This window comes from Lemur catta, chromosome 3 (genome assembly GCF_020740605.2).
Source record: "Lemur catta isolate mLemCat1 chromosome 3, mLemCat1.pri, whole genome shotgun sequence".
Classification (NCBI taxonomy): domain Eukaryota; kingdom Metazoa; phylum Chordata; class Mammalia; order Primates; family Lemuridae; genus Lemur; species Lemur catta.
Window position 1 is genome coordinate 45301501 of NC_059130.1, and position 22090 is coordinate 45323590.

Genomic DNA, 22090 nt, shown 5'->3' on the forward strand with positions numbered 1-22090 from the left:
CAGAGAGAAAGAAGAATAGACATAAATAATACATGTGGTTGTGAAAGACTGATGATTACAATGTGACTGTGTTGTAGAGGACATTGGGAGAAAGTGGTGGTGATGCTGAGTGTTTATTGAATATTAATCACACAAGAATTTATGAAGGGATACTTTTTGGCTAGTGAGTAAGTCGAACTCAGTTTTTGCCATTTTGACATTTTAAATTTCTAATTTTTGTTTGATGGCCAAGAGGAATTTTTTTATATAAAGATAATTAAAATTGTGAATGATCAGCTGGCCAAAGAAGGGTAAATTAAAGAGATAAAAACTAAAACAAAAAAGAAATGAGATGTTTGTTCTCTCATTTATTTAATAAATTTAATAGACATTCATTGAGCCTGTGCAAGTATTTGTGAATATACAGATAGAAGCCTCAAAGAGCTTACATTCTATAAATGGACAACTATAAGTGTCTAATTTTCATGTGCTGTGGCAGTTGCATTGTTAGGTATTTGCAGGTACTGTGGAAGCCCAGAATTACAGCACTTAGATTGGGCATGGGTGATGCTATGGTTTGAAGAGTTCCCCAAAATTTCATGTGTTGGAAACTTAATCCCCAAATTTGTATGTTGATGATATTTGGAGGAAGAGCCTTTGGGAGGTAATTAGGATTAAATAAAGTCATCAGGGTGGGGCCGCCATGGTGGTACTGGTGGTTTTCTAAGAAGGGGAAGAAAGACCTGAGCCTGATAGGCACACTCTTGCCTTCTTACTTTTGTGACACCCTCCATCATGATGACACAGTAAGAAGGCTCTCACCCAATGCCAGTCCTGGGCTTTGTAGCCTCCAGAACTGTTAAGAAATAAATTTCTTTTCTTATAAATTATCCAGCCTCAGTTATTCAGTTATAGCAACAGAAAACAGACTCAGATAGGTGACAAGGGTCACGGAAGACTTCTTAAAGAACATGACATTAGAGCTAAATTGTGAGGAATGAGTAGAACTTAGCTTAGTGAGGAAGGTGGGAAATGATATGGTTAAAGTTATGGATGCCTAAGCAGCATCACTTTGGGGCTGCAGCAACCTCTTTATTAGTGATGGAGCTAAAGTATAGGGCAGGGAACGACAGAGGATGAGGTCATTGGGGAGGAGCTGGCGAGTGAGCAGATAAATGATCATTGAAGGAAGAATTTTGCAAAGAAAAATAAATGTTGATTGCCTTTTTTTGTAGGTATTTATTTAATGAACATTTACAAGTAAATAGTATGTGCAAAGATCACTGCTAAGTCCTATGGCTGGGGCATAATAAAGATGCCTAGAATAAGTTATCTTTCCTTAAGTAGTTTATAACCTCATGGTAGCTCAATTTGCAAACTCTTGCAAATTGTGTCTTGCCTCATTAAGCATGGTTGGAATTATTCCACTGTGGGGTTTTTTTTTTTCATTTTAGTTGTTTATGAGCCCCTCAGAGCATTATAGAAGTCACATCACAGGAATTTTAAAATTTGGAACTAATTTAACATGTAAAGTGTTAACAATGGTTGTCTTTGGGAGGTAGAATTATGATAATATTTTAGTTCTACGTTCCTATATTTTACTAATTTTCTTTAAAGTGCTATGTTACTTTTATAATAAGAAAAATACTTTTTATTTTATCACAAAATCTTAAAGTCAATGAACTTTTAAAGAAGGAGGCATGTAGTTATTAGAACTGATTTTCCTCTTGAGTCTCAGGGTCCTGAATTATATACTATTTCTAAGCACAGATCCAGTATGTCAAGCAGGACCATACAGCTTTGATGAGTGGTTTCAAATCAGAAGCAATACATAATAGTTATAGTCAAACTGCTTTGAGGACAGTAAAATGTCACTTTCCATTTGGTCTCCAGCTTCCTTTGGCTCATTTGATTCCTTTTCTCCCTCCTTTTCTTTCCCTCTTTTCTCCCTGCCCGTCTAACAAATAGGTATTGAATGCTTATTATATGCCACCCACTATGCTAGCTGCTACTAGGTTTATGTTAATGATCAAACAAATATAGTCTTTTTCCTTGTGAAACTTATGTTCTAGCTCTAGCAGGAGATAGAATTGCTAATTAAGTAGCAATCTCACTTTAAACTATAGGTATTCCAATCTATTCACGTATCATACTATCTTAACATAATTTAGAAATTCATTTCTTCATTGCCTAGTCATTTCCATATCTAAAGAAAGACCCAGAGTTACAAGAGGTGTAAATATAATTAGTGCTTGGAAGATTGCCAGGTACCTAATGACCAGGCAATAAATATTCCTTCTCCATGGTCTTATAGCTGGAAAGAACACTCATGTATGAACAAGATTTCTTTCAGTCTCTCTGGAAGTGGTGTTCAAAGAGGAAAGTAGTATACAAGACAGTTCATTAGGTTGGGGGGAAATATTTTAATTTCTATTTACTTACTATCGAAAAAGTAAGAAAGAGCTTAAGTTTTAATAAAATATCCTGTGTAAACTGATAAAGTACATTTTTTAATCTATTGAAATATATACATGTTTTGATATAATTACATATTTTACTGATAAGAGTGATTGAAAACTTTTGGAGGCCCACTGCACAGAATAGAAAAAATTTTCACGTTTACTTACAATTGGAAATGCATTCACTCAGCACGTCATCACCTGCAGAAAATAAATCTACCTAGGCAGAAAACTCACTCCAGATTTGCCTCTGGAAGAGGTTTTGATTACACCTGCTGAAGAATTTCACTGTTGAGTAGGTTGGCAGTTTTCCTGCTGAGCCATTAGGAAACTCAGAGAGTCACCAAAGAAGTGCTAAATTGTCTGGAATAATTGTGCAGAACACATTTGTTCTTGGACTGGTGGATCTGACAAGCCAAAATAACCTAACATAGATATGCCTTGTTTATGAAAACTGTGTTTCTGAAACATTTTATATAAATCACAGTAATTAAAATGTAAAGGCTTTTATTTAATGGAATCTGAATATTTTTGTACAGTGAATATTCACCCTCATCTGCTGTCATACTTTGAAAACCTTTACCCCCTTATGGGATTGAATTGATCAAGTATTTTCATATACAAAGTGTGGCTTTACAAATTTTAATGAAGCTTCCCATTCATTTGACTGTCAAAGTAGTATTTTCTCTATTACCTGGTAGCCTTTACCAATTTCAGAATTAAAGTAGAAGTATCATAATGTTTTGGAAATGCAGATTTTTTCATTAATATGTAGGAAGTGGGGTAAACTTGGAAGAGAAATGTTTGGGAGCTGACGTCACTTATTTCTGTCATCTGTTGACATTCTGGTTACATTCCTTTGTTCACTGGAGGCTTTGAAACCCTGGTCATGTGCTTTCTCTTCATCCCAATTTCTACTGTCAACTTGGGTAAAATAAGATGACTTCTGTCATTAATCTGTAATCATTATGATTCTCAATTTTCTTCCACAGCCATACTCTTACTTGTTGACATCCAGAGAAGAGTCACCTCAGCAAACCCGATCTCTAATATAGTAAAGTCTGTCACAGTTTCCTGGTCCCCTGGGTCTCTTGATCCTCTTCACAGTGCACCTTTGACTTGATTAAGACTCTCAGGCTTTGGAGTTTGGACCTTTCCCTTTTCTGACACTACTACCACTTTCTAACTTTCTTTTCGATCCCACCTAGGTTTACTAGACATCTATTTGATCACCCTTCTTATGACATTCTGAACATTGTTTTTTTCTCTCTTTGGCTGTACCCTGACAACTCCAAACTTAGATCAATTCAACCGTCTATCTACTACATTCCCATGCATAGACCGAAAAGTTCCACTAGATGAAAGTTACATTGTTGTATAGGCTCACCTTGATACAAGTTATGATCTCCAAATGAAGCCGGGTCAGTACTGACCCCTAGAAATCTATTTTTATGTGCCTCTAGTCTTTTTTTTTTTGATCCAGGGTCTCACTCTGTTGCCGGACTAGAGTGTGGTGGCATCATCATAGCTCACCGCAGCCGCAACTCTTGGGTTCAAGTGATCCTCCTGTCTCAGCCTCCCAAGTAGCCGGGACTATAGGCATGCACCACCACGCCTGGATAATTTTTCTGTTTTTTGTAGAGATGGTGTTGCTGTGTTGCTCAGGCTGGTCTTGAACGCCTGGCATCAGTAGTCCTCCAACCCCAGCCTCCCAAACTGCTAGGATTATAGGTGTGAGCCAATGCACCCAACTCCTAGTCTTCTCTTTCTGCTGATTTTCACAATGATTGTTTTAATTCCTCATGATTTTCTTCACCCCTTTTACAATGACTTCATCCTTCTCTCCACTCAAGAGATAACAGTATCTCCTACTTCGTGGTCTCGTAACTTTCTGCATTCGCACAATTTGCCTATTTCTGAACTCATGCTCACCTTCTCAACTCTATTCCCAGAGGAATGTATTTCCCTTCTTTTTTAAAACTTCCCATCTGTTCTTTATTCTTCCTCTCTCTCTTTTCTTCAAGACCTTGTTCTATTTTCTGGAATTTAATTTTTTAAATGTTTTTCCCTTGTGGTTATAAAAATAATGTGGCCATTATAGAAAATGTAGAAATTGCATAGTTTTATAAAGAAAATGTGGCCCATAATTCCATCACCCAGGGTTACCAATTTTATAAATTAATTGGGATCAAAGAGTGTGTACTGCTTTAAAGAACATGATACACTACTTATGTAGTATATTGAGCATTTTCTCATGTCATTAAACATTCTTCAAAACCATGATTTTAATATACTGTTTACTGTCATCTTTTTTTTAGCAGTTTCCCTATACTTGATAGCTGTATGTACAATTTTTCATAATTGTAACCAAATTGAGCTGAACATTCATATGTCTTTGTGTACATTTGTTCCCTTGGAAGAGATTCCCAAAAATGGAATTTCTGAGTCAGAGGGTATAGATATATTAAAGCTCTTAGCATATATTGTTAAACCATTTTCCAGAAAGTATGTTCCAATTTACGTTTCTGCCAGCAACATATAAGAGAATATAGTTTTCAAGATTAGGGATTATTAAACTAAAATATTTCTAATTTAATAAATGCAATGGTTATTTCATTGTTTTAATATTAACTATTTGTAAGGATGAACTTTCTTCATATTTGTTGGTTATATGTCTTGGCTTATAAAATGTCTGATTAATATCTTTTGATCAGTTCTTTACTGTTTTCATCATTTTTAGGTGCTCTTTATATGTTCAAGTTGTATTTTGTATTATAAATATTTTCTCCATTTAACTTTTAATTCACCTTACCTAGAGAAGATTCTAGTATATAGAAAATTTTATCAGTCTTTTCATTTTGGGTTGCTTTTATAAAAGCTTCGATGATACAGCCTATTTGGAAAACTATATTTTCTTCTAGTAGTTTCATAGTTCTACTTCTTACATTTAATTATTTGATACATTTGAATTTTTTGTTGTTGCTTATGGTGTAAGGTATAGATTTTATCCCCTCACTTTCCCAAGTTTCACTTATTGTTGTAGCACCCTGTATTGAATGCTCTTTTTTGTTCCTATTGATTTGTGGTATCTTCTAGGTTGTTAAAGTACATTAATCCATATATCACATCTTTGTCAATTCCATATGATCTTAGTTAGCATGGATTTTTATTAGGTTTTCCACAGTTTGACTGTTATGGGCCTGGTTGTGGTTTTCTTTGTACTTATTCTGCTTGGTATTCACTGAGATTCCTGTATCTTTAGATGCTGTTTCTGATCAAATTGGAAAAATTTCATCCAATAGTTTGTCAAATTTTTAGCCTTCCTATTTTCTCCCTTCCTGTAACTCTCATTGATGTTTGACCATTTGATAAAGGCCATTGAGGCCCTATACATTTTTCTTAATCTTTTTTTACTCTGTGCCTCAGTTTAGATGGTTTCTATTATCCTATCTTCAAATTTATGGATCCTCTCTTCTCTTTCATTCAATTTTTAATATCAGATAGAATAATTTTTAGTCCTCAGGTTTATGTTTGGTTCTTTTTTATAGTTTACATAACTTTCCTTAAACTCTTTCTTCACATTCTATTCTATCTTTTTCTATGGCTCCTTTAACATCTTCATTGTACCTCTGGTTTGCTTGTAAGTTTGCCGGCCTATGACTAATTTTTCTCTTGACTATGAATCACATTTTCCTACTTCTTTGGAAATTTATTAATTTTTGAGTTACATTCTGGAATACCATGTAAGATATGTTGTATAGACTCGGGATTCTGTCATCTTCTGAAGAGTGTTAGGTTTAGTTCTCACATGCAGTTAAATTACCGGTTTTAGGCTTTGTCAGGGTGGCTCTCTTTTGTCTTTTCCCTTAGTCATGGGAGTGATTTCCTTAATTCTCTACATGGCATTTTCCCCCCAAGGCATGGCTATCCGAGGTTTTAAAATTGAAAACCCAAGGTATTAGTCAAACCTTCTATCCTGACACATTCAAACTCTGAATTCTTCCCTGTGGTGAGCAGCTATCAAAATTTTGATTAATCTTTCAGCCTTCCAGCTATTGTTTTTCCCTGGGTTCTTTGGGAATTGCCCTGTGCATGCATAGTTCAGTGGTCAGTCAAGGAATTGAGGGGAGTTTATGCACAGATTTTTTTTGGATCCCTCCTCCCAGGATCACCACCCCTCCCCCCCCTTTGAATTTCTAGCTGCTCCAGCCATCCCAAACCTCATGCTCTGATTGTTCAGGCCAATAATACTGATACTCTCTGCTTGAGCTCTACCTGCCACACTGGGGAGTAGCCTGCTGGTAAAATACATAATACGTGATATTAATATTATATGTGAACCTCAGTGTAGTTCCTTTCTTTTAAGGGTTGAATCCTTTCAGCTTTTTCTACTTTCAATCCACTCTAATTTTTATATATATTATTCAGAGTTTTAGGACTGTAGAGCTTTTAATTGTTTATATTTCTCCAATACAAGCAAATCCTACACTACGGAAGTCAGAAGTCCCTCCACTAACTTTTATGATAATCATTCTTTCCTTGTTCTCCTGTCTCTCATCTGTGACTCATCTATCTTGGCTGAACTCTCTTTCATGATCTGTCCCTTAAATGAGGGTGTTCTGAGGACTTCATTCCTTTTGTTTCTTCTGTCTATAGGCTCTCCCTGGATGCAACCATAAATATTAATATAATAACACATTACCTACCAGTTTATATGCTGATGACTCCAAAATCCATGACTCTAGCCCAGGCCTTTCTCCTATGGTTCAAGTGCTCCTAAAATTCAGTGTTTCCTACACATTTTTCTCTCCTTTCACACATTCTTCTATTTTTATGACTGTCACTACTATCATCCTATGTGGAAACTGTGGAATCATCTGAAACTCTCTCCTCTCCTTTATCCCAACACATCTATTTGTGTCCCAAGTCCTACAGCATATACTTCCTTTATATCTGAGTGTCTGTCTCTGTATCTTCATCCCCAATGCCACATAGTTTATTGCATAGCCTCACTATTTCTATTATCTCTTCAATTTTCTCAGATTTGTAGTCTTACCCTTCATGTTCATCCTCAACGCTCCTGATGCAGCACTCTTCCTAAAATATAAATAGAAAAGTTGTACTCCTCAGCTTAAAGCCTTACAGTGGCTTCCTGTTCCTTACGGTGAATAGTTAAAAGTTTATTTTCCATAAGAAGGCATTCAAAGTCCTCCATGATACAGCTCTTTCTACTTCTAGCCTCATTTCTTGCTGCATTGTTTCTCCTCTCCTCTGTGCTTTACATTTGCACTCTCACCTCCAGTAATATCAAACTGCTTATTCTTCCTCAATAAACCAGTGCTGTTCTTCATTTTCTCCCTGCATCTCTGTTTCTGTGTGCTGCTTTTATTGGCAGAGATACCTCCTTAACTTTTGAGACTTTGCTCAAGCATCTGGGAATTATTTCTTGGCCACTCCACCCTCAGAATTGGCTACTTCCTCTTCTGTACCCTCACTGTACCCTATTAATATTTTTATATCACCTGTTAAATTTTACTCTATTTTTTACTGTCTGCATACTCCTTAAAAGTCTGCCCTTAAGGTCATGTTTTATTTATCTTAGTATTACTAGCATGTAGCAGAGTACCTGGCATGTGAAAAGCACTTGATGGTGGAACAAATGAATGGAAGAATATGTCTAGAGTCATGTACTGAACAAATGAGAATTTTCAAAGCAGAATATAGGATTCCTCAGGGCTTTGAATCTGCCTTATATTTTCACCAGTCATATTATACTATGACATGATTCATCAGATATTACAGATCTGTAAAAAATAGATATGAGTGAATATCCAAGTTCTATTAAACAGGAAATCTAAGAAGAGGCAGGTATCCACACATGAGATGTGAGAGCCCAAATAGGATGAGGTTCAAACTTGGAAAGACAACCAAATGTGGGGTTTCAAAGCCCAAGTGAGGTCAGTATGGTTTCCCTATGGAAGGGTGACCTGGCATGGGGTGTCAGATCTTGAGCACAGACGGGAGGGCATGCGATCCAGGGGAGCAGCCTGCTATCGGGAGTCAGAACCTGAGTGAGGTAAAGAGTATTCACACACAGAGGCAGCCCAGTGCCAGGTGGTCATTGACAAGGAAGGGAGATCTGGCCTGGGGCATCAGAGCCTGACTGGCATGACAAAGGCATCCAAATTTTCAGAACATAATTTCTAAAACTTAGGCCTAAGATATTTGAGTTTCTGAGATATGTATCCTCCTTATATCCCAAAACCTTAGTGGTAGTGGGGTCTATAGAAAAGGAAAATGTAAACCTTTGGCACATTTACCACTGCTGTTGGTGCCTGGGTGAGGGTGCTGGGTCATAGTGCAGCTTCTAGGCTCTGGGAGGTGAGTAAGTGAACACTGAAGCTGCAACCAGCACAACAAAGCTACACCATGGAATCGATTCAAATGCACACGATAGTTTTGGTTTTCTAAAGGGGAGAAAGCCATGGGGTGAATACTACTTTTTTTGACTTTTTTTCTTATGTGACTTTTCATCCTACTGTTGTGTTAGGCTCTGAGGCTGAAGGAATATGATTGAGGGCTGGAGGGGTACAGATAGACAGAGTAGACCTTACAGTTTGGATGGTTTGGTGTCAGCATTGTCCAATACAAATATAATGCAAGCTACATATAGAATGTAATACATTTAAAATTTTCTAGTAGTCACAGTAAAATAACTAAAGAGAAACAGGTGACATTAATTTTAACAATATATTTAATTTAACTAATATATCCAAACTATAAGGATATAATCAATATAAAAATTAATGGGATTTTTATAATCTTGTTCTTTTTTTTTGTACTAAGTGTTTGAAATCTGTCATGCAGTTTACACTTGGAATGCATCTCAATTCAAACTAGCCACATATCAAGTGCTTAATAGCCACATGTGGCTACCATATTGGACAGTGCAAATCTAGGCCATTCCAGTGGCCTTTACTTAGCAATATATTAATAGAAGACTTCTCCATAGTCTGAGTTTATTGGAATGCTACATTTGGTTTTGTTCTCAGAACAAAGTATAATATTGCTTAGTTTTTATTCCTTTATGTATATTTCTCTCAGGTTTATCTTTTTCAACTTTATTGAGGTATAATTGACAGATATAATTATAGAAATTTAAGGTGCACATCATGATGATTTGAGCTATGTAAATATTGTGAAGTGAGTAACACAGTCAAGTTAGTTAATACAGCCATCACCTCACATTTGTGTGTGTGTGGTGAGAACATTTAAGAGCTACTCTTTATAGAAAAAAACAGTTTTCCCTCTGCTTTTATACCACAACAATCAACACAGAAGACTTCTGTGACCTTTGGTCACCAAGAAGTATGTGGGACTCTCCCCCTACCAGCAACCAATTAATTCTGCAGAGGATTCTTCAGCAGACACAGGTAGGTGTCCTCTAATTTGATTCACTTCTGACGCTATCTACCTGGAGATAGCGGCAGATCCCACAGGTTGAAGGCTCAGTCCCATATGACTGCCCCCCACTTCCTGTGCCAATCGCAAGACACAGGCTGTTTTATCTGTGCCTCTGAATGACTGGCTATAAACTGGTGTTTTCAGAATCCCCACCTTGGGTTTAATTAATCTGCTAGAGCTGCTCACAGAACTCAGGGAAACACTTGTGTTTACTGATTTATTATTATAAGGGATATCACAAAGGATACAGATGAAGAGATGCATATGGCGATGTATGAGAAGGGGCGAGGAACGTCTATGTTCTCTCTGGATGCACCACCCGTCAGGAACCTATCCTGGAGCTCTCCACACTCTGTCCTTTTAGATTTTAATGACGGCTTCATGACACAGGCATGATTGATTAAATCATTGGTCATTGGTGATCAACTTAACCATCACCTCTTTCCCCAGAGATTAGGAGTCCCAACCCTCTAATCATGGCTTGGTCTTTCCTGAAGCTACCTAGGGGATGTCAGCCACCAATCAGCTCATTAGCATACATTAGCATGCAAAAAAGTACCTTATCACTAGGAGGATTCCAAGAATTTTAGGAGTTATATGCCAGGACTAAGACCAAATGTATATTTCACAGTATTTCAACTCTCTTAGCAAACTTCAGGTATTAATACAGTATTGTTAACCATTATCATGCTCTACGTTAGATCCCCAGAACTTATTTATCTTATACATGAAAGTTTATACCTTTAGATTGCACATATAAGTGAGATCATACAGTATTTGTCTTTCTCTGTCTGGCTTATTTCATTTAGCATAATGCCCTCCCAGTTCATTCATATTGTCACAAATGGCAGGATTTCCTTCTTTTTATGGCTGAATAATATTCCATTGTATGTGTGTGTGTGTGTGTGTGTGTGTGTATACACACACATACACATATACCACATTTTCTTTATCCATTCATCTGTCTTATCCATTCATCTGCCTTAGTTTACCCTGAAAACTAACTGCTTACTTGCTTCTCAGTTATGCCCCTAAAGCTCAAAATAAGATGCTAAGCTAGTATTCAGCAACCTTGATAAATATGAGTCATCTCTTTTTTTTTTCAGTTTGACACTAGCACCTATCATTTCTTTTCACAAGAATATAAGTAACACCTTTGAATGTTAATATGATCCTGGGAAAAGTTACTAAGGCTTTTTCCTTTCTCTTTAATAAAATTATCCTAAGAAGCAAACTGTACCAATGCCTGATGCCTTCTTTCCTAGTCAGAGGATCTTTGATGTTCTTATGAGAATTTAACTTGGACCTCTCATTTTTTGACATGGCAAAAAATTCAAACAAAAGATTTGGGGTTTTTTAAATGAATCAAGGAACCCAGGGGACTTGGAGAAGCCACCACAGGTTCCAAAGTCATGTTTCAAACAAGACTGTCCCCTTCTTCACCAAGCTGAGAGAACACTTTAGAAAAGGAGCTGCCAATCTTTTAAAAGGGACAAACAATGGAGAACAATATTTAGGCTGTCTACCCCGTTTAATTTTATTCCATCATATAAGTTCTCTCTTCAAACCACCTGCTTCTAGCCAACTTCTTAAGTTTCACCTTGAAGAGCACTTTCTCATTGAAATCCTGTATACTTAGTTTGTCTCCAAAATTACAAAACATGATGAGGATGAAGTTTCTCTTAACTCATAATTCACTTTTAAAATTCACAGAAGATCAGTAAAACTGGCTGTACAGATCTTCAAAAAATATGCTTGTGCATAGCAGGATGAAGCTTACTGCTGTGGATGGCCGTGTGCTCACTACCACCAATCAATATGTTACACAGGGAATGAATGTGTAGCACTGGATAATCTGGAGAGTCTATTAACTGGAGGTTAGTTAACCAAGTTTACACTGTATGTGTATATATCTTCTTTCAAGAAAATTTTGCAATTTTATGAGACAACATAAAAACCGACATGCTGTCAGACCAGGATGGGCCTCTTTTGGCGAGAGCTGAACTTTAATCTCCTTGGACAGTCAACCAACAAAAGACCAGGAACATTTCTTCAGTTCTTGTTCTCTTCCGTTCTTTAGCATTTAACCTATTTAAAGGTCAGTTGGTTATGACTCCATACTTGAGGAAGATAAAAAAGAGAAAAAAAATTGATGAGGAGCAATGCACAGAATAGATGCCCTTTTCACATAACATATGTTCAGCCTTACTGATTAGGGAAATGCATATTAAAACAGAATGACACAATTTTTTAAACCAATGACACTGGCAAAATTTAAAAAGATAGATAAAATCCAGCGTTGTCAACCATGTCATGGAAAAGGTACTTGGTTGTAGTACTATGGGTGAGATTTTTTTCATTCTTACACAAGTGATTCATTGTTGACAGTAGTCACCATGAACACTGAATTGGTGAATACGGAGCTATTGCTCCTGGGGGAAATATAGGATTGGGTTCCTGTGAGCCTCTGCTCCCAACATGTGTACTGATGAAACAATCAATACATGGCCTTATTTTATGTGTGCTTCTGTTTAAAGACATCTTATTTAATATAGTTGATTCAGTAACATTGAACTTGTGGCCTACATTACAATAACTCATGCGTGAATGATGCTTAGATTATACATGTACTTTCTCCATAAAGCACTTCATAGCATTCTTGCACTTAGGACTCTTGAGAGCTCTTCAGCACTATGCTTGAGGACTGTTTTCAATAGTAGAATCACCAACAAAAAGCACAAAAATGTGAAAAATGTGGCACTAAGTACACTGCAAAAAGGATATTTGTTTAAAGTATGAACAAGAAGGCAGTGTCACCTTGTTCAACTTCACCTGGTAACTTGAGCATTGGGTAACTCAAATTTTTGCTGCTCGACACATGTCTACCATGATCACAAATGTGCCATTAGAGTTGACGTTGGGGTTACAAATAAGTTTTAGCAAGCAGGTAACCTTTCAAATATGGAATCCATAAACAACGAGGATTGACTATATTTTCTACATTTTTTAAATATGAGTTTAAATGACTTATAAAGAAAAACAATTTGAAAAAAATAGCAATGCCTGCTTAATAAAATATCCTGGCTAAAAAAAAAAAATAATTTCTCTTGAAGAGTAGGTGGTTCTAAAGGGTTTAATATAATTAACTTGAAAAAGTACGAAATACATGCTGTAAAATAGCTACATTTCAGAATGTAGGTGTCTTAGTGTTAAATAACACTTAACTCTAAAACTTTTCAAAAATAGTAACTCTCTGTAAATACAAAAAGTTGAAACAATGTGATAAAGGAGAGTAATAAAAAAGCATTTGAGGGTCAAGGATCTGACTGAAATCGGTGCAGAATCACCGCGGGAGACCTGGAGCTCCGAGGACAGGTCCCCTTCCCAGGTGTGAACACTGAGTGCTTCCCCAGACGCAAGAGTGTGGAGCCTGGACCTTGGGAACACTGGGACAGTGTAGACCCTTGCCCGTGGGAGCTGCAGCAGCTGGGGCACTGAGGGAGTGAGGGCACTGCCTCCTCTGCCTAGCCAGTGTCTTTCCTGCAGAAAGAGACAGAAACCACACATCCAGAGGAAGAACCAAAAGTCAGGGGGGGAAGAAGAAGGAAGAGGAAGAGAGAGGAAAGGAAGAAAAAAAAAAAAAAAGAAGAAGAAGGAAGGGAAAGAAAAAGAGAGGGAGAAGAGGCTTTCTGCTTGCAAATAGTGTGAATCCTGCCTACTAACTGAAAGTCCACAACACAGTGATTTAACTTGCCAAACTGGTCTTAGGTCAAGCCAACCCTCTGGGGGTGGACCCATCAGAAGCAGTCCCCCAACTGAGATAGAAAAAAAAACTCTAAACAGCACACAACAGTCTCCCCCTATAGATAAAGGAAACAACATTCCTAGACTGTTCCACAGCCTAAGAACAGAGTACAAGACGTGCTGTTAACTAGACTAAAGCTGTGAGAAAAGATCTAACGATAGAGCCAGATGGGAAGGGCTCAGCCGAAAAATATGGGGAGCACAAAAAACCAAACGGAAACCTCGCCCCCAAAGAGAAATACCAACTCTCCTCCAATTGGCACAAGCCAGTTTCAGAATACCAACATGTTACCAAAAGAATTTCAGTCTTGGGTTATAAATAAGCTGAATGATATACAAGAAAAAATTGATATCCAACGCAAAGAAACCGCAAAAAAATTCCAGGATTTGGAAGAAAAATTCACTAAAGAAATAGACATATTGAAGAAAAACCAAACTGAACTCCTAGAAATGAGGGATTTATTCAGGGAGCTACAAAACACAGTGGAAAGTCTCAAGAACAGGGTAGATCAAATAGAAGACAATCTCAGAAATCGAAGATAACGCTTTCCAATTAAATAAGACAGTCACAGAGATAGAGCAAAGAAATAAGAAAAAAGATCAGAGTCTTCAAGAAATGTGGGATTATGTGAAGAAACCTAACGTGAGAGTTATAGGCATCCCTGAAGGTGAAGAAGAGAATAAGCAAGGGCTGGATAAACTATTTAAAGACATAATAGAAGAAAATTTCCCAGGCCTTGCTAAAACTCTAGATATACAGGTTCAAGAAGCTCAAAGAACCCCTGGTAGATTCATAGCAAATAGGAAAACACCACGCCACGTAGTCGTCAGACTGACCAAAATATCCACTAAAGAGACCCTTCTTTGAGCTGTAAGGAGAAAGAAACAAGTAACATACAAAGGGAGCCCCATTAGAATTACGCCAGATTTCTCAACTGAAACTTTACAAGCAAGAAGAAGTTGGGGCCCCATTCTCACTCTTCTGAAACAGAATAATGCCCAGCCTAGAATCTTGTACCCAGCTAAGCTAAGCTTTCTATATGAAGGAGAAATTAAGACATTCTCAGATAAACAAGGACTGAGGGAATTCACCAAGACAAGACCACCCCTCCAAGAAGTACTCAAAAGAGAGTTACACACGGATCATCACAACAAAGACCCACGAATGTAAAACCACCCAAGAACTAAAGATCAAATTCTAGCCACCACAATGGCTCAAGAGAGAAAACATAGAAAAGAAGTTCTACCCAATAAGATAAACAGAAATCTGTCCCAATTATCAGTTCTCTCACTAAATGTCAATGGCCTGAATTTCCCCACTCAAGAGACATAGACTGGACCAATGGATAAAAAAACACAAACCAAGTATCTGCTGCCTTCAGGAAACACACTTAACCGGCAAAGATGCATTTAGACTGAAAATAAAAGGATGGAACTTGATATTTCAAGCAAATGGTAGCCAAAAGAAAGCTGGTGTGGCAGTTTTAATTTCCAATAACTTAGTCTTTAAACCAACAAAAGTAATAAAAGACAAAGACGGTTACTACATACTGGTGAAAGGCACAATTCAACAAGAAGACATAACCATACTTAATATATATACACCCAATCTAGGTGCACCCAGATTCATAAAGCAAATCCTACTCGATCTAAACCAAATGATAGACAACAACACTTTAATAGTTGGAGACTTTAACACCCCACTGACAGCACAGGACAGATCCTCCAAGCAGAAAATAAGCAAAGACATAGTAGACTTAAACAGAATGCTAGAACAAATGGGCCTGACTGACATCTACAGGACATTCTACCCTAAATCCACTGAATATACATTCTTCTCATCGGCTCATGGAACATTCTTTAAGATTGACCATATCCTAGGCTATAAAGCAAGTCTTAAAAAAATTAAAAAAATAGAAATCATACCCTGCATCTTCTCAGATCACAATGGAATAAAAGTAATAATGAACCCTAACAGGAACTCTCATTCCTACTCAAGGTCATGGAAGCTAAACAACCTTCTTCTGAATAACAATTTTGTAAAGGAAGAAATTAAGTCAGAAATCAAAACATTCTTTGAATTAAATGACAAAGGTGACACAACTTATCAAAATCTATGGGATGCAGCTAAAGCAGTCCTGAGAGGAAAATTCATTTCCATAAATGCCTATTTCAAAAAGACAGACAACTTACAAATAGACAACTTAATGAATAGACTCAAAGAGCTGGAGAAAGAAGAACAGACTGACCCCAAACCCAGCAGAAGGCGAGAAATTGTTAAGATCAAATCAGAATTAAATGAAAAAGACAACAAAAATACTATAAGGGAAATTAATAAAACAAAAAGTTGGTTCTTTGAAAAGATAAATAAAATAGACACACCACTGGCTACACTAACCAAGAGCAGAAAAGAAAAATCTTTAATAACTTCCATCAGGAACATAAAAGGAGAAATCACAACCGAAGCCACAGAGATCCATGACATTATCCATGAATATTACAAAAATCTTTATGCACACAAATTGGAAAATGAGGAGGAAATGGACAAATTTTTAGAAACACACAGCCTTCCCAAGCTCAATCAGGAAGAAATAGAATTCCTGAATAGACCAATACCAAGAACTGAAATTGAAACAGCAATAAAAAACCTTCCCAAAAAGAAAAGCCCTGGTCCAGATGGGTTCACACCTGAATTTTACCATACATACAAAGATGAACTGGTGCCCATCCTACATAAACTATTCTTCAATATTGAGAAGGATGGAATTCTCCCCAACACATTCTACCAAGCCAATATAACATTGATACCAAAACCAGGAAAGGATGCAACAAAAAAAGAAAACTACAGACCAATTTCTCTCATGAACGTAGATGCAAAAATTCTCAATAAAATCCTAGCAAATCGTATCCAAGTGGTTATTTAAAAAATAATTCATCACGACCAAGTAGGCTTCATCCCAGAGATGCAGGGGTGGTTCAACATACGAAAATCTATAAATGTAATTAACCACATAAATAGAAGCAAAAATAAAGACCATATGATCCTCTCAATAGATGCAGAAAAAGCATTTGACAAAATTCAACACCCTTTTATGATAAAAACACTTAACAACATAGGCATAAATGGGACCTACCTAAAAATAATACAAGCCATATATGACAAACCCACAGCCAACATCATACTGAATGGGGAAAAATTGAAAGCATTCCCACTCAGAACTGGAACCAGACAAGGCTGCCCACTGTCCCCATTACTTTTCAACATTGTATTGGAAGTCCTTGCGAGAGCTATCAGACAAGAGAGCAGAATCAAAGGTGTCCAAATAGGGACAGAAGAGATCAAACTCTCACTCTTCGCTGATGATATGATGTTGTATCTGGAAAACCCCAAGGACTCAACCAAGAGACTCCTGGAATTAATTAACGAATTCAGTAATGTCTCAGGTTACAAAGTCAATACACACAAATCAGAGGCATTCATATATGCCAATACCATTCAATCGGAGAACCAAATTAAGGACTCAATACCTTTCAAAATAGCAACAAAGAAAATAAAATATCTAGGAATATATTTAACTAAAGAGGTAAAGGACCTCTATAAAGAGAACTATGAAACGCTAAGGAAGGAAATTGCAGAACACGTAAATAAGTGGAAATCCATACCATGCTCATGGATTGGAAGAATTAACATCGTTAAAATGTCTATACTACCCAAAGTAATCTATAGATTCAATGCAATTCCTATTAAATTACCAACATCATTTTTCACAGATTTAGAAAAAATAATTATACACTTTGTATGGAAACAGAGAAGACCCTGTATAGCAAAAGCAATCTTAAGCAATAAAAACAAAATGGGAGGTATTGATTTGCCAGACTTCAAACTATACTACAAAGCTGTGGTGCTTAAAACTGCTTGGTATTGGCACAAGGGCAGGGACACAGACCAGTGGAACAGAACAGAAAACCCAAATATAAAACCATCCTCATATAATCATCTAATCTTTGACAAAATAGACAAAAACATACTCTGGGGACAAGAGTCCCTATTCAATAAATGGTGCTGGGAAAACTGGATAGCCACATGTAGAAGACTGAAACAGGACCCACAGATTTCACCTCTCACAAAAATCAAATCACGGTGGATAACAGATTTAAACCTTAAATGGGAAATGATTAGAATTCTAGAAGAAAATGTAGGAAAGACTCTCACAGACGTTGGTCTAGGCAAAGAATTTATGAAGAAAACCCCTAAGGCAATCGCAGCAACAACAAAAATAAACGAATGGGACCTGATTAAATTAAAAAGCTTCTGCACAGCCAAAGAAACAGTCACGAAAATAAACAGACAGCCTACAGAATGGGAAAAAATTTTCGCATACTACACATCAGATAAAAGACTGATAACAAGAATCTATTTAGAACTCAGGAAAATCAGCAAGAAAAAATCAAACAATCCTATCAAAAAATGGGCAAAGGACGTGAATAGAAATTTTTCAAAAGAAGACATAAGAATGGCCAAAAAACGTATCAAAAAATGTTCAACATCCCTAATCATCAGGGAAATGCAAATCAAAACCACAATGAGATACCACTTAACTCCGGTGAGAATGGCCTTTATCAAAAAATCCCAAAACAACACATGTTGGCGTGGATGCGGAGAGACAGGAACACTCATACACTGCTGGTGGGAATGCAAACTAGTGCAACCCCTATGGAAAGCAATATGGAGATACCTTAAACAGATTCAAGTAGACCTACCATTTGATCCAGCAATTCCATTATTGGGCATATACCCAGAAGAACAAAAGTCATTCTTTAACAAAGACACCTGTACCCGAATGTTTATAGCAGCACAATTCACAATTGCAAAGATGTGGAAACAACCCAAGTGCCCATCAATCCACGAATGGATTAGTAAACTGTGGTATATGTATACCATGGAGTACTACTCAGCTATAAGAAATAACGATGATACGACATCTCTTTGGTTCTCCTGGAGAGAGCTGGAACCCATTATACTAAGTGAAGTATCCAAAGAATGGAAAAACAAGCATCACATGTACTCACCAGAAAACTGGTTTCCCTGATCATCACCTAAATGTACATCGGGGAAGGATACCAATTGGATATCAGACTGGGATGGGGGGGGTGGGGGGAGGGGATGGGTGTATGCCTACATGACGAGTGCGTTGCGCACCCTCTGGGGAATGGTCATGCTTGAGGGTGCAGACCCGGGGAGGTGGGGGGGGAGGGCATCGAGGTATGAATACATGGTGAGTGCCAGGCGCACTGTCTGGAGAGTGGGAGCGGACACGCTTGGGACTCTGACTCGGGGGGATGGGCGGGACAGAGACAATGTATATGACCTGAACTTATGTACCCCCATGATGAGCTGAAATAAAAAAAAAAAAAAAAGCATTTGACATTAAACTACTGAATAAAACATTTTATAATTTTTTAATGAAAATTAAAACAAAGCTTTATTTAAATACAATGATACTGAATCAACAACATTTTCATGAAAAGGCAGAAGATGTGAATTTACAAGTCAGAGGTTTGGATTTTTATATATCCTTTTCCTGTAATGTGTGGATTTTTCAACTAAAAATAAAAATATTTTTTCTTTTATTGGTTGTTCCAGCCATAAAGTATCAGAATTGGGATTGAAACCTTGACATTGTTGCTCTCAAGTTCATGCCTTTAACTGTTATATTATGTTGTTTTATAATATGTCCATGAGACCATATCACAGTATTACCAGTGCATAAAACCTGTGCAAATCTAATGACTTCTGAAAATTAAATACAGAAATATTTTCTTCTCTGTAAAGTTTTAAAAGTAGAGATTGCAGCCAGGCGCGGTGGCTCACGCCTGTAATCCTAGCACTCTGGGAGGCCGAGGCGGGCAGATTGTTTGAGCTCAGGAGTTCGAGACCAGCCTGAGCAAGAGCAAAACCTCGTCTCTACTAAAAATAGAAAGAAATTATATGGACAGCTAAAAATATATATAGAAAAATTAGCCGGGCATGGTGGCGCATGCCTGTAGTCCCAGCTACTCGGGAGGCTGAGGCAGAAGGATTGCTTGAGCCCAGGAGTTTGAGGCTGTTGTGAGCTAGGCTGATACCACGGCTCTCTAGCCTGGGCAACAGAGTGACACTCTGTCTCAAAAAAAAAAAAAAAAAAAAGTAAAGATTGCATAATCTTTTTCTGAGTGATTTAGCTATAAGCTACTCTAAAAGTAAGAAGATAAGTGACAGTATTTGCCTCACATTACATAGGTCATAATTTCTTATTATGGATAGATGGTCAGAACCCAAGAAAACATTAAATAATTGGATTAAAGACAAAAGAAACTATATCATTTCAGCCTCTAGATAGGACATACTATATATATAGGAACAATATAAAACCTTTTAAACACTGCTTTTAATAGATACATGATGAATAGTGCTTATGGTTAATTCATTTTCGAAAGTGTTTCTATTTTTTTTTTTTTTTTCATAGACAGGGTCTTTCTCTGTCACCCAGGCTGTAGTGCAGTGGTGTGCTCATAGCTCACTACAGCTTTAAACTCCTGGGCTCAAGCAATCCTCCCACCTCAGCCTCTCAAAGTGTTGGGATTACAGGCATGAGCCACTGCACCTAGATTCAGGTTTACCTTAAACATTACTGCATCATATATTCCATCAAATATGGTAATTATGTCCTCTCACACAGCCTTCCAAGCAGTACATTATGCTATGATAAACTGTTGAATTACAAAAAGAAAAAAAGGAAAAGATGACATACATTCTTTGATTTCAAAGAACTTAAGATCTAGATGAGGGATTCAGTAGACCAGGGTAGGAATAAGAGATAGTGCTGTGAGCTGGAGTAGGCATGGTAGTCTTAATTAAGCTTGGCCTGTAGGCAGAGGGGAAGCGCCATGAGGCAGGGGGAGCTAAGCAGAAAAGGGGGAGAATAACTGGGCCTGCTGAGCTGATGATGATTGCTCAGTGTGTGACTCTCTAGGGGTGTCATGTTGACCTTTGATCACAGAACCTCTTCCCCCAGCCCCTTCTTTCTTTTTTCCCCATTTTATTTGTGATTATAACATAACTGGGAAAATCTTTCCTTTTGAAGTAATATATAGTTCTTGTTTTGGCACGTTGCATTTATAGTATACTCTTTTATTCTGATGAAATATATATTTTTATGTATGTATATATATATATATATATACACACGTTTAGGTATATATGTGTATATATACAATTAGATATTAAGAATGATATTTTTTTCCATTTTCTGATTGCTAAAATGAAAAAAAAAAAGAATGTTATTTTCTAGGGACATCTGAAACTACCACAGAAGGAATATCTAAACAACAAACTTAGAACATAGTTTTTAGATAAATACTAATATTCTGATCCCCAGGGGGCACCAAAACTTCTGACATAGAATTTTTGTCACATTGGTGTTTACTCTCAGCCTGCTTAAGGAACCAACCATTGGGATACTCTAAATTGGCCCATACATTTCTGGAATGGAGACTTCAGTTCATTATTATGCAATGAACAAGAATAGGAACATCAATAATACTTTTATATATTCAGTCATATCTTCTAGTATAGTCGAGAAAACAGAAAAGTCTCCTTTGTAAATAAAATGTCCAGAGATTTGCTATTGTATAGACTTAGGTGAACTAGAAATAAATTTTACTTTAAGAGATTTTTTTCCCTTTTACCTCCCTTTTCGTTGGATTGGGATTTACTTTGTTTCATTCAAGTAAAATTATTGAGTACATTGTGGATGTGGATATTCAGGACTGGGCATGATAGACGTTGACTCTGCCCATGTGGAATTTATAGCCCAATGAGAATATTGTCATTGAACAAATGATTACATAGTTGTATTTTTCACAACTATGTTAAGTGCTTGAAAGGAGTCTGATAATTTTGTAACAATTTAAAGCAGGAGGCTGTAGCTTACTTGAGATGGAGGGCTTCCTGAAACATTCTCACACATTCTAAAACCTGAAAGAGAGAGAGAATAGCTGTGTGTTGAGGCCTTAAATCTCAGAAGGACCTAGCACATTCTAGGAATTCAAAGTCCAGTTTGGCTCTAGCTTAGAATGCAAAGAGAAAAGTAGTCTACAGTGCAACTGAAGAGATTGTCTAGGCCAAAGTATGAAAGGCCACGTTAGTTTGTATTTACTGCAAGTACAATGGGAAGCTTCATGAAAAAGCTTAAATAAGGTATTAATGTGATAAAATTTGTATTTTAAAAGAGTCCTATATAACTATGTGGAAAATTGTTTGGAGGAGAATAAAGTAATTTTGGGACCCTGGGCTTGGATGGTGACAGAGGAAGGTTTTGAAATATATTAATATTTTGGAAGGA

General features: G+C 37.0%; 1 protein-coding gene and 1 long non-coding RNA gene across 3 annotated transcripts in view; one reads left to right on the plus strand and one right to left on the minus strand.

The window, feature by feature from the left end:
- NME7 (NME/NM23 family member 7) overlaps window positions 1-22090 on the plus strand; it is a 190149-nt gene that overhangs the window by 107860 nt on the left and 60199 nt on the right. The window lies entirely within an intron of this gene.
- Window positions 11980-22090, minus strand: part of LOC123635338 — a 33636-nt gene continuing 23525 nt past the window's right edge. The window contains exon 3 of the long non-coding RNA XR_006734101.1: window positions 11980-12022. This is a non-coding gene — a long non-coding RNA (uncharacterized LOC123635338). The remainder of the gene's footprint in view (window positions 12023-22090) is intronic.